Source organism: Scatophagus argus, chromosome 3, assembly GCF_020382885.2.
Source record: "Scatophagus argus isolate fScaArg1 chromosome 3, fScaArg1.pri, whole genome shotgun sequence".
Classification (NCBI taxonomy): Eukaryota; Metazoa; Chordata; class Actinopteri; family Scatophagidae; genus Scatophagus; species Scatophagus argus.
Window position 1 is genome coordinate 6,009,542 of NC_058495.1, and position 14,263 is coordinate 6,023,804.

A 14,263-nucleotide genomic window follows, 5' to 3' on the forward strand; every position below is an offset into this window, starting at 1 on the left:
TTACAATGTGTGAATATTCAAAGTTAGGTACCTCAAGGAACAGTTGATGGCCAGTTAATACACCACTCCACTCCATGCATTGAAACTATAGCAGAAGAATGTGACGGGGCCCAGTGAGACGACGTCATTGAAAAAGCGCCAATCAAATGATGGAAAACGATGAGCAAATAGTGATGGAAATATGACATTATTGTCAGTTTCATCCAGCTGGTTATATATAGGTAAATGAAAAATTTAGAAAAATGTTAGTTCAACTAATTGCAATCAGTCAATAATGTATTAATTGTGACGGGTCTACTCACAAGGACTGAGGTCTTCAATGAACTGATACCACTATCAATTTAACATCTACACCCTACAGTTGATAGAGTAGTCTTATGATATGAGAGCAGACTACAAGATCCACATTTCTCCTGAGCGTAGACCCCTCCTCATCACTACGTGAGCACAGTGACGATGACAGCTCCTTCAGATTAGTGGAGTGAATTAATTCAAATACTGTGCGCTCAGCAGTTGGAAACATGAGCATACATACCCTCAAAATACATCACATGGGGAGTGGATCATAGTGCAATTATGAATCCTTTCATATGTTCTTGAAATGGTCTTGGCACACTTTCATAGTCATTCATTAGAATAAATGGAAACCTTATATTTTAAGAAAGAAGAAGAAAGTAATTTAATTTAGTTTTAGTCATCAAATACTAAATTAATTTCATTAACCATTTAAACTGTAGCTAACTGCAGTGGATGGGGTCTATGTCAAACTATCTGCGGCAGTATAGCGTCAATGCTGGCACCTCGTGCAAGTATGAATAGGTGAGCAGATAAAATGTGTATCCACTCAGTAGAGTCCTTTCCCACATGCACCTGAAGATAATACAACTGCCCTCAGGTGACAGAATGAGCACAGGAGCGCATTTGTCCAGAACTGAGCACCAATATACAGCAGGATTGAGAGAGGCAACGCAGTGATGTTTCTCTCAAGGGTCCTTTGACTGAGCTCTCTCGGCTGTGTAGAACCACACGCCATCATAAACAGACTCAACACTGACAATGCCTGCTTTGTTGCAAAAAGCCTGATCAAGAGGAGTGATTTTAAGAGGCAGTGCCAGTCACAAAGGCTCAACAGTGCTCTTCGGACAGCAAAAGAAGAGTGAGCTCGAAGAGAAATAAGTTACTCTGAAAGCATGTATGAAGCACAATAACAAAGACAAATCGGCCAATCGAATGCAGCCTCTCGAGATGGCACATCTGTGCTTAAAGAATCACAGCCTGACATTTTCTCTATTATTCAACAAATATTTCATTCAGCTTTTGTCTCTGATAGTGATCAGAGACGAGGCACTGTAGCTTATACACAGTGCATACACTATGTTGCTAGGAAACAGTACCTCATGAATATCCTGCAGTTATCGCACAATCAAAGGAGTATAATGATCTGATACTTCAGTAACTGCAGAAAAGCAAAATCTTAGTGGGGTTCCTTCCTACAGGAAAAACAAGAAATAATTAAACATAGAAATAGTCATATATGAATATCTACAATATTTCAAAATACTGTATGAACCACACACAGGCGTCATGATTTTTGGACAGTTTCTAACCTGTACTTTTTCATCCATGTGTCACCATCATTAGCACTTTTATGTCATGTTTTCCATCTTTCCTTTATTCTAGGATGTATTAAATATGCAAAAACATGAAATTTTAAGACCAATAGTGACACTTTTTAAGTGTGAGTTTATTGTGGCAGATATGGATTTAACAAATTATTAACAGCAAAATTCTAAAGAGGACTTCTAAGGCTAATTTTAAGATTATTCAGTTTATTTATCCATAGTCAGTGTAGTTTTTTGACATTTTTAGTTAGCAGCAATTCAGTAACACACTAAAACATTTTACTGACATGCTTCTTTGTCTTTGTCTTTCGAAGGCTAACACTACATTAGTCTAGTCAGAAAAGACCAAAACCAACAATATGTTGGTCTGTCATTTAGAAGAGTCAGAAGAATTAAATAAATAACCAGGACTGGCACTCTCTCTAAATGATTCGTGCCATTAAAATTAGTTTGCCCTTCCTAAAACAAAGGGCACACCACGCCTGCAGATCACATCACATTATCCAGCATCAGATCATAATCGTGATGTACAATAACAAACAACAAAGGACAACAAAACCTCGACACGGGACATCCCAACGCATTAATAATTCTGATTTTACAAGGCAAATTTGCAAAATGGCTTCAACATTGTCTTCATTTTTTCCTTACATATTTGTGGCCAACTAATTACAAATAATGTTTTTCAAAACAGCTGGGCATGGAAATTTTGAAACAAATAGTTTCTCAAGCAAGATTAGAAGGTGCATTGGTGGGGACGTGTTTCCAGCAGCAGACAAATATTTATACATTTCATATGTCAGTGAGTCTTTTAAGGCAGCAGAATGAATGTATAATGGATTGACTCACTCATCACTGTTTTCAGTAGTTTATGGGGAACAACAGTGGTCAGTTTCCCTGAACAACTAGCTAGATCAGGCTTTGGCCGCCAGATCACGTCACATTAACAGGCAGCAATTTTTTTTTTTTGTATCCTTCTGCCTGTGATGTTATCTTACTTGTAGTGATAATCACATTCAAAGAGGATAAGCAGCTTACAATAGCTGCATATCTTCTCCAAAACCTCCACATTATCAGATGAAATTCCATTTACTAAACAAGTACAATTAATTTCGATAGTAATTAACTGACTGATAATAATTTATTAGCCAATGGTATCCTGTGTACAGCTAGTTTGTAGACAGATTTCCTTTCATTTATCAGTGACTTTTTTGCATATATTATTTATGTATATATATTATATATATATAATATTTTCAGATGTTATTTTAGATATTAGTTATTATATATTTAGTTTATGCACAAAATTGGGCATAAAAGTTGCCATTTGATGTATTGTATCAGAGTAATGTCAAAACTAATTTTCACTTCTAATCCCTTGGCAGGCTATCATGAATGTAAATGTATACCAGAATATGTATGTATTTTACAATGTATATCATGATTTTGGAGCCATAGCTGTTCTTTGTGATGAGTTCTATCTTATCCCATAAGTATTTTCAATATTCTTATAGGTCTATCAGCCTTGATGTATATAGATAACACAAGGATGTAACCAACATCCAGTACTTTTGTTGAAGGTTAAATATATGATATTTTAAACACAAAACAACTATTTGCTATATAAAGTCAGCCTGAACAGGGACTAATGTCACTCTCTTCTACTGCACAGCTAAGCAGTACACAAAAATATGTTCTTGAGAACATCTGAAATGAGTAATACCTATGAAGTAACAGAATCTTGATTCATATTTGATCAGCGCTGTCCTGATTTTACAGTTTGATCTGAGTTTTGTGAGCAGTGTGTATACAGCTGTGCTCTAAATGCAGGCATTTGTTTTGGTCTGAGATGCTGGTGCTATAATGGTGCTGGCACTGAATTTTGTATATTTAGCCTTTAAGAGAAGGTGTGAACTCCTCTTACTTTACTAACAAGATGTAGCTTTTTTGACACAATTGTCTGTTTCTGTCATTATGAACAATATGTACCCGTCATCCACAAACAAAGATATCATCAGACATTTTCTTTTCAAAGGTTGTGGTTTTAAAGAGAATGTACACGTTTGTCACACAGCCAGTTATAATCTCAACTGTGAAGTCCACTGAACGACAGTTCTAATTGAACCCGAGGGAAGGTGGGGAGACCAGACAAGCGCTGCATTTGGAGATTCCCAGGTTAGAGAGACGCTCGGGGAACGCTTCCCTCTGGGAAGGAAAAAAACAAGTGTGAGGAGGTGGGAAATGCCTTTACAATGAAAGTAGGCCATCCTAACAAGGACAGAGAAACACTGTGACAGAAGAAAAATACAGAGCCTAGTATACTGCAGCCAAGGTCTCTCATATTCACTGCCAGTTTTGCTTTCATTTGCTATGCACCATTTCACTCTCTCCTTCAAACTCTAAAATGCATCACCACATTGTGCAAATAAATTTCTTTAGGTATGCTGCCAGGGGGTTGTTTCACTTCAAGTAACTGGATGTTGGTTATATAATTCATGTGATGTTTGCACAGATTCAACAATAAAGCCCCACACGCCAGCATTCACATGACAATCCTGTAATCAATATGTTATTTCTCTAACTGGGAACCTACAAGTGTTTTCTATTTAACTGTGTGGATTAGATACTTTTCTGTTACCTCACATATACAGTCTTATGAGACAACAGTGTGGTTTGATGATCTTTCTAGCTCCAACATGGTGAATTTCCCCACTGGACTAATACAGGATTATCTTATTTTATGATGTTTATAGTTGCAGTTTTGAGAAAAATACCTCAGCAACTATTGGATAGATTGCCATAAAATTTGATAAAGATGACCATAACTCCCATCATGATGAACTGTATTTTTCCAGGAACACTGTCTGGCCAAAATTTCACTTTGTCCAGTACTTTGTTTTATGACCACATCCTTCCAAAAAATAATTACATTCCCATCAGCCTCAGCTGTTCTTTGTGTTTAGTGTTAATTAGAACAGTGATTCACAACCAGGAGTACTTGTACCTCGTGGGGTACCTCTGCTGTTGCAAGGGGTACATGACAGACTATAGAGTAGCTAAGCTATTTTGAAAAGTCACAGATCAACTGTTACTGTTGAAATACATCACTAGAACATCCAAGTTTTGTCACTTCATATGGTTGTATTAAGAAAATCTAACTAAAAACAGGTAAGTGAAAATATTGTAACATCCATTATTACACAGTCCATATATTTATATTGTCACTCGTTAAACAACATCCATTTTAAAATTAATTCAAATGAACACATTTGGAACATAATTGGTGGGGTTGCTGAGGATTGTGGAGGCTCTTCATTCTAAAAAGGTTAGAGACACTGAATTAGTTAACGATGTTAACATAAAATGTAAATCTATTCCCATATCTTCAGCACACACTGCTTCACCTTCTGAGAAACCCCTTGACAATCGGGTGATTTCTTCAGCTACAATAACGTTGCTTTCACTACTGCTTCATTTTTGCTGTAACTTGTGTGGACACATTCAGTTGAGAATGCAGGCTGCCTTTTAATTCTCCGATTTTATGTTACTTTTCTTGGTTCCAAAAGTTAGTGTACTTGGATCAGTGTTTAGTGTCAAACTGACATCATTTGTTTAGCACTGTGACGGTGACTGCCTGGCCACAAAGAAGACACACTTGCTTGTCTCCATTAAGCACAGAACTATTCGCTTCCACATCTCTCATTGAATTGCCTTCCCTCAGCATCAACTTTTCATGCACATTTTGTTGTACTATTAGTATTACTAACCACAACCTCTTGGCCGGAGGGCCCCTGGTGGAAAGGCTGCTAGATCTTGAGACACTATCTATAGCATACTGACATCTAGCAGGTAAACACCTTCAATGAGTGAATCACAAAATCAGAATCAGAATGGACACTGTACATGAAGCAGCATAGAACTGCACACATTATCATTTTTACAAGCTCTTAATAGTTAACATATGAGATAATGCTGATCGAGATGTCGTCCCTGGGCCTTAAGTTTGACACCTATGTTGTATATGCCTCCATAATAAACACTAATTCTAAGCAGGTTTACACTGTTTTACAGGATGTCATGTGTTCACACTAGAAAAGTCACAAAGTGAACTTAAAACAAAGAGAATACCCACTAAATACAGTGGATTTTTGAGTGTGCTGATGATGCACACTATTTTCTTACAACGAAATGCCCAAAGGACATGAAGAAGCTGCTCACAGCTGGAGAAAATTTAATTAAGCGAGTGGCAGTAAAACAGCTCCAGAAAGATCACAGATAACAACCACACAAATAGTAAATCTTAGGAAAATCATTCTGATGTTTGTGAACTTTAGATGGCAGAAGTCTTTTTAAAGTTGTAGTTTAAGTGACATCCGATATAACACGTGTTAATTCCTCTTAGTCTAAAATGGTCATAGTATTCTTTTGTATTCTACCTGCTTAAAAAAAACATATTTGTATGTTGTACATGCTGCACAGGCTTGCTAGTCTGTTCTGATCCAAGTCAGATATAACCAAATGGTGCATGTCAAGTGCCAATCTGCCAGGGCTCTTTGCAGTGTGCTGAGGTATTAACTCACAGATGATTAACCAACAAGACTGAAACTGTAATCCACTGAACCAGTCAGAAGTTTTTGACAAGTTGCAATTACTGTATATAAACAGTCAGTCATCACCACAGTGTTTTATAATATCTGCTGGCATAAAGGCAAAACCTTCCCAGAAGAGCAGAAACTGCCACAGTCACAAAGGTGACATCAACTCCACACCAATGTTCATCCACTTACAATGCAATGTCTCCAAAATACTCATTGGTGTAATGGTCAGGTGTCCCAATATATAGTGTACTTGCCTGTTCCAATCACAAGCTCTTCCACCCTGATGTTTCAACTCCTTTTTAGAGCAAATAAATGAAATAACTAATAAAATCTAACTTATCCGAAAAATTAACACCTGAACATACATCAGCTTGAAATGATGGAAACCATCTTTGGGAAAAATCTGTTGGATATCGACTCTTTCTACTGCTGCACAATTGAGAGTGTCTTGACCTACGGGATCCTCGTGTAGTGTGACAGTAGAAAGACAGTAGGAAACAAGAAGGCACTGCAAGGGGTCATAAGAGTTGCAGAGAAAATCACCAACACACAGCTGCCCACTTTGGATAGCATTGACACCTCCTGATGTCTTCAGAAGGCATCCAGTATTTTAACGGACTCTTACCACCCAGCACACGACTTGTTTGAACTGCTCCGTTCAGGGAAGAGATACAGATCCATATGATAAACAGTTTTTCCCCAAAGTCATTACAATACTCAACTCTGCACTGAAATCTTACAGCTTATAGACGCATTTGAGCAATATTTCATTATTTTCCACTAGTCATTGCAATGTTATTTTATCTGTGCAATATGCTTTTAAATTATTCCTTTATATTTATATCGTGTGTACACAAGTTGCATGTGTATGAGGGGGAGGGCTTTATGACCTGCCAATACAGCAGTCAGCTGGCAGAGGGAGATCAAGATGTTTTGGCTTCACTTTTGGAACTGTCATGTCATCCATCTTCATATACAGTCAACAGTTATCGGGTATTTTAATCATTAGTATTACAATAATCACAACAAATGTCCTTTTATAGTATAGTGCTATGTAACTGAGACAAAAATACTTTAACATTTTTACAAGATTAGACAATCTTTTTTTAAGCTCCAACAGAAGCATTCAGTTCAAATAAAGTGGTACACAGTATCACCATGTAAACACTTGCCTCTTAGTATAATGCTGTTGACTGGCTTGAGAGCATGGCTTCTTTGCTTTTGTTGTTGGAGTCTCTCAGGACACCTTTCATTCTTTTGTTGCACTTCCCTTCTTTGCTGAGCATGTGAAAAGATAACAGTAGCTGGCGGAAGGAGAAAGTTGTTTCAGAAGTACAAGCTGAAACCCAGAAACTCAGGTGAAGAAAATGTTGAAGGGCTGCTATTGTTTGAAAAATCCCACCATTAGTTTTGGGCTACGAGTATTAAAAATCTTTCTTATTGCTTTCATATTTTCTAGCAACCTTAGAAGGGGCCAATGATATTTTACAGAAGAGCCAGGGAGCCACAGCTGCAGTCCACACCCCAAATAATCTCAACTCTATTAAGGCTGATGATTTGACAATTAGCCAATGAGGTGATCAACAGAAAACTAATAAGCAACAATTCTGATAATCAAGTAAGTCTTTTATCAGCTAAATTCCCTAGTACCAGCTTCTCTAGACTAAGAGTTTCTCAATGTCTAAGACATTGTCTCTTTTTTTTTCTTTCAAAAAAACTGAAAAATAATTGTGCTGACAGAACATCTGAAAAAGATAACTTGGAGAAGTCATGACAGATGTTTTTACAGTTGTTTTGACATTTTTACAGACTGGAAAATAATCAATAGATTAACCACAGTTTGTTCCAGCGCAAAACTCAATGTCCACTTGCTACTGTTTCCTACAGCATTCACTTTCTAAATAGCACTTGTTATAGCACATGTTATTGTTACATACTTCATTTCAACTCAAATTCAACCTTTATGTCTATGGATTTATATCCCCATACATCAAAGAACACAGATTCTTGTGGACCAATAGTGAAGCCGGTAAATATGTGAGTTAAGCATTAGTAGTATGTAGAAGGAATGGAAAGACAAAGTAACAATGAGTATTCAGGGGAAGATCCACATTTGTCTTTTCCCACTAGGGATTTTACATCAACTTAGTTTGTGTGGACTTTGCTAAGAAGTAGGTCAAGTCTAGATAGAGGTGAACTCAATCCCTGAAGCTGTTAAAAATCATGATTTATTACGAGCCATTCAAACCTCTCCCCACAGTGACACTGTGGATGACACTGTAGGTAAATGTGATGCATAGGCTAAAAAAGCATTCTACTTTTATAAGCAGAGAAGGGTGTCTGGTCACGAAGAGGATGTGGGCTTGTACTGTAATATATCTACACAGAGAGCACAAGATGCAGGAGAGGAAATTGCTCCCCATTTTTAATGTACTTCCAGTTTCAAGGCAGACAGTGAAGCACGGCCCTCCTAACAAGACGACTCATATTTCAACAAATGTGCTCAACACTGAGCATTACTTGCTTTAATTACGTTCATAATGCTTTGTTCTTTCCATCTGAAAGAATAATGATCAATAGGGAATCTGCTTTTCTTTGAGGCACGCTGTCAACAAACTGTAAAGATTATGAGATTGCAGGGAGTGTTTATCTCATACGGACTCACTTCTCTACCACAGAAGTGATAATTTTACTGGAGCAATTGGGCTTTTAAACCTTCTATTGAGATTAATATTAAATACACATATTTTCTGGACCAGGCAACTGTTGTACCCATAAATAAAGTTCCACTTAAAATGGTTTTGCAAAATCATTCAAGCCAAAAAAACACTGATGCAGAATTTTGGAGGGAGAAATTGAGTGGAACAGTTATTCTACACCGAAATGTCATGAAAAGAATATGTTTTTCTCTTTAGATTTTTTTTTTACTTGGTGTCTGTTTATGTATGAGTGTGGTAGCAAGAAAAAAAATCTAAATAGAAACATCACAATTCATAAAACTGAAAAGAAGATAAGTTCAATTGAAATAAAGTTTTGAAAGTTTATCTGTGCTTTCAAAACACAATCTTTCACATCAGTAGAAGTGTTTGATTTACCCTGTTAGCATCTGAAAAGATTTTGTAGGTTGTTTGCAGCATGGCTGTAACCAGGATTTTAGAAATACTAAGCTCACAAGCCTGCACAACCCATTCTCAATGTACCACTAACCTCTTACATCTTGTTTTTTATTAAGAGTATGAGAACAAACCACAGAGAAGGCTGGAATACTTACTGATTAATATTTAACTGAGGTAACTGTTCAGTCATAGTTTAGTATAAAGCAGATATGTTCAAATACAAGGGTCTAAATGGTGTTCAAGGTCTTTCCCCAAAATGCCAGGAATAAAAAGTCTTTTGTCATTTATTATGATGTTGACCTCAAAGTAATTTGTTAGGTTAGGTTTTGGTTATTAGGTTTAAAAAAATAATGGAATCAGCATATGAAGTACACTAAACTATGTCTAAGCTTTTAAATAGAGAATCTGACACATAAATGAACAAACATTAAATAAACAAATATCAATGACATGCCCTTGGTGTTCTCAGTCTTAGCTACTAGGACTCTGTATTATTTAAAAAAATACAATATTAGTACCAATACAGTAGTCTGAAAGTGATACCAATACCACTGGAGTACATTGGATATTTTCATGCGAATGGAAGCAGTTGTGTACTTGTTCAAAATGCCACCATCATGCCTCCCAATCAAATCGGTTTTACCCAAATGTGATTTTCTGAGTACAATCAACAAACTAGAACTCCAACCAAACCTGTGGTTTAATGGGCTTAAGGCCACAGCTCCATTTCTAATGGACCTGCTACATCACGTGCTGAACAAAGTGACAACTTTTCTTTTTTTGCATTAATATAATTTCAGTGCAAGTGTCTAAAGCTGAAATAAGCTGTTGGGATTGACAATTTACATACCTTTTTTTTCCAGTGCCGCAAAATAAAGTGACTTTATTGCTTTTTGCCTCAAGGCAAATTTTATATTCACCACTGGGTCTCAACAGAGTCTCCAAATGCAAAACCAAATGCATGTTCAACAACCTGTGACAAATACTATTAGTCACAAAGTCCCTCTGATGTAGAGGGTCTGATACAGCATCTCATCAAGCCTTATCCAACTTAATCGCTTGGAGTTTTAAGTCTTGATGAGTGCACAAAAGCACAAAGAGCCTCCTTCCCGCTCACTTCCTTTGCTGGGTCAGGGCCACACATTGTGCTCTTCGGATCATGGCAACAAAAATAAACACAAACTCAATGTTTTTATTTCTTCTTACACTAGAAGACATACTGAAGAAAACAAGAAGTCTGATTTCTGAATTCTGAAAAAGATGAATGAAACAGTTATCCTGCACCAATCAAAAGCCAATACAAACAGCTGATTAGGCTATAAGCTGAAGTGCTGAGCCAAAATGGGAAATCTGCTGTGGGCACACTCACGATGAGCACACTGTACCACGCCAGTCCTCACTGATGCTTCAATTAAGTGTGAGGAATACACGGGTGCAGTGTGGTACATTGAGTGCAACTTTTCTTCAGCAGAGTCAAACACAATGATCATAAAAGTGACTTATTTCAGTGCCCAAATTATCAGCCAACATCTGCATAATGTCTGAGGAATCCTAAACAATGAACCCAGACAAACAAACTGTGGCACAAACAAAACCAATAATATTGTATAGATGCTTGCTAGGGGCTGGTATTTTGATTACTGCATTAATAAGATATTAATATTACACTAAAGGTCCTGTTGTTCTCCAAAGTAGTGCAAATGACAACATTAATCAAGTCTTAATCAAGGGTAGTTAGAGGATTACAGAAAGTGGATGGAGTCTAGTGTATACATGGTGGCTCTTTGACTGATTTTGAATGTCAGTCTAAACAGTTGCAGCATTCACAATTGCATACGTTTTCATTTGACTTTTAGTATGCACCACCGCAGCGCTTACAAAGTCCTGTTGCATGCAGTGTGCATACAGCTGGGACATACTGCATCATCACTGTGTCTTGAACTTCGACCCTTTTGCTCATAAATTCATCACAATCTGTTAAAGTGCGTATATTAATGTAGCAAGTCACAGAAAATATGTATCACTCATTTAAATGTGCTGTCATCTGTTATCACAGCTTCTGTCATTTGCGTGTGTTCTCTCAGCAGCTCAGTCGTGTGATATTGCTGCTGCTGCACAGAAAACTATAGGTCTGAACAGCTAGAAAAGAATACTGGTTTGCATCCTGCAAAATACAACCAAATGTAATTAAACCTTCTGGTATTTTTGGCATACTGCATTTAATATACTCTATATTGGGATAGATTAAACAGATGAGATACATGGTGGTAATTTGTGAGTATCACAGGTGCTGATAGATGCTCTTAGTTTATATGTTTGGACAGGGCTAGGCTGTCTCCCCATGCTTCCAGTATTTATGCTAAGCTATGCTAATCACCCCCTGGCTCCAGCTCCACACTTAACATAACAGCGGTATTAAAAAAAAAAAGAACATAAGTATATTTCCAAAACTGAACTATTTCTTTAACAGTATAATATCAGTGCTTCTACATAAAAGTAAAAGCAAAAACAAGAGAAGAAGACACAATGAAAGGACATGTTTTTGCTGTGTCATATCTGTAATATTTCACGGTTTTAAAATCAGTCCTGTGGTACATGTTAAGCTTCACACAAGCCAAAAAATAACATTCACAGCAACCATCTTCAGCATTGCAATAGATTCTGAGACAAATTTTTAAGCAGTGCAAAGGAGTTGAAAGATAAGACTGGAATGATTCAAAAGATGCACACTAACAAATCTTACAGAATCGCTGAGAGCACTCAAGGAAATGAGACCAGGGGCCTTCTCTGCATTTATGTGAAAGTTTAGACAGCACAGGAAATCATTGTAGCTCACTCCACTCACTTTTATTTGGTGTGACAACCTACACGTTTTCCTGGCACTCCATTGGACTGATTTCAGTCTAAGAATTGCACTGCCAATACACATTAAGTCCTAAAGACGTGTTTAAGAGGTGGTTCAGGGTCAATGTGTCAAGAAGCTACAGAAGTATCTGTTCTACGGCCAAAGAAAATAAATGTTTTCTATTCGTGTTTTCCTGGAGCTCTTCTCCTCTTCCTTCCTTGTCTCTTTCTGCCTCCATAAAATAGTCTCTATCTTCTGGGATTTGACACATCTGGTCTGCTGTCTGATAGAGTAATTGAAGGACAGGTGATATGTCAGTTTACTACTACAAGATGTATGCTTACTGCTGATAGGGGAATGGATTAAAGCAGCTGTGGATAACAGTAGTCTGAAAGCATCGTCAACTGACAGTCCAACTGACGATGACAGTCTTGTGAGATGAAAAGAATCTTAACAAATAAGAGGCGGCATTTTTGCTTTACACAAAGCAAAAACCATAAAAATTTTGAGATAATTAATGTTCTTCTTCACCAGAAAGTAAAATCTATACATTCTACATTGTATTTTTTAAAGAAATATAACATATAAATTAACATTAACTTACATACAATTACCCAATACGTGATTTTTTTAAACCAAAGGAAAGGTCATGTTTTTTTATAGAAATAATAATTTGTGCCTTTCCACAAAAAATTCAACCTAATTACCTAGTTAAAATTTTAAGCACCTCTTAGTGAGAATCTCTGAATATGCAAATATTTTCTGTCAGTATGTAAGTGCTATACACAAGATGTTTCCTGCTTCACTGAAAAATCTATTCATATTTACATTTTCCACATTACACTTGTGAAGGTCAAATATCCAAACAATGAACAAACAGATGAACAATAAGTGAAAATAATCAACTTGTGCTGAAATGATTAGCTGACTAACTGATTTGCTGATCTACAGAAAATTTACCAAAGTTTTGTTAGATGATTGATTGTTTGAGTTATTCAAATGCTGGTATTTTGGTCTGTTGGTCAGACAAGAACATGCAGGTTGAGGACATCACTTTTCTCTAGGAAACAGTGATGGTTATTTTCATTTTTTTGTGAAACTGTGAGATATGTCATAAGACCTAAATTATTTTAATCAATATTGTCCTGAAACAGTACACAATCCTAAGGAAGAAGGAGTACTAGCTGGCATCTGGACTTTTTTGGCAAAACATAATGAAGTGTAGTCTGTGTGTGTACCACACATTATGGGTTATATACACAGTGCACATAGAGAGGGGAGAAGAGGAAGTTGGGGGGATCAACAGCTCAATAATGCCTTGGGCAGTGAGGGGGGTGGATTAATCCAGCAACGCACAAACCAACATACACCCCTGCTTTTGAGACCAACATTGTCAGGACTGAGAAAGAATCAGAGCATTTAAACATATTCTGGGGAAAATTTGGGACAAATTGAGTTTATGAAGTAGACTCTACCACTATGTTTTGATATCATGAAAACTTTTAAGCTGACCACAGCCTCTGTTCTCCATGAAAAAACAAACATTTTACAGCCACCTCTCAAGTCTACAGTGTTTCATGCTTGCAAGATACTGTAGGTTTTGGGTGGAGTATATCACTGTAACAGCCTGCAGGTGCTTGGGTAATTCACCCCACTGCCTGTCAGCTCTTTGGAAAGCCTCCCTGCTGCTTTTGTTTCAGTACAATCATGCGTCCTTGAAGCTGACAAACTGCTTTCATCCCGCTCTAATGACTGAAGACGTTGACAAGGAAACAAACAGCACAAGAGGAAGGTGCACCTTCGTTTTGCATGTACGGTGAAATGAATGATCCTCATCAGACAGACTCATGATTCATAATCTACAGACATGCCTCGGTGAAACCAAGATGAGTAATACTGTCCCTTTCCTCAGAAATTACTGTCAAATTGCCCTTGATGAAGGCACTAAAGTTCTTATGCAGCAGGGAGGCCACAATACACAGTGATGTGATCCCTTGGGTGATTTTATTTACTCTGTACTGTAAAATTTGAAAAATACCTTGTTGAAAAACAAAACATGCATGTCTGATAATTATCACTGTG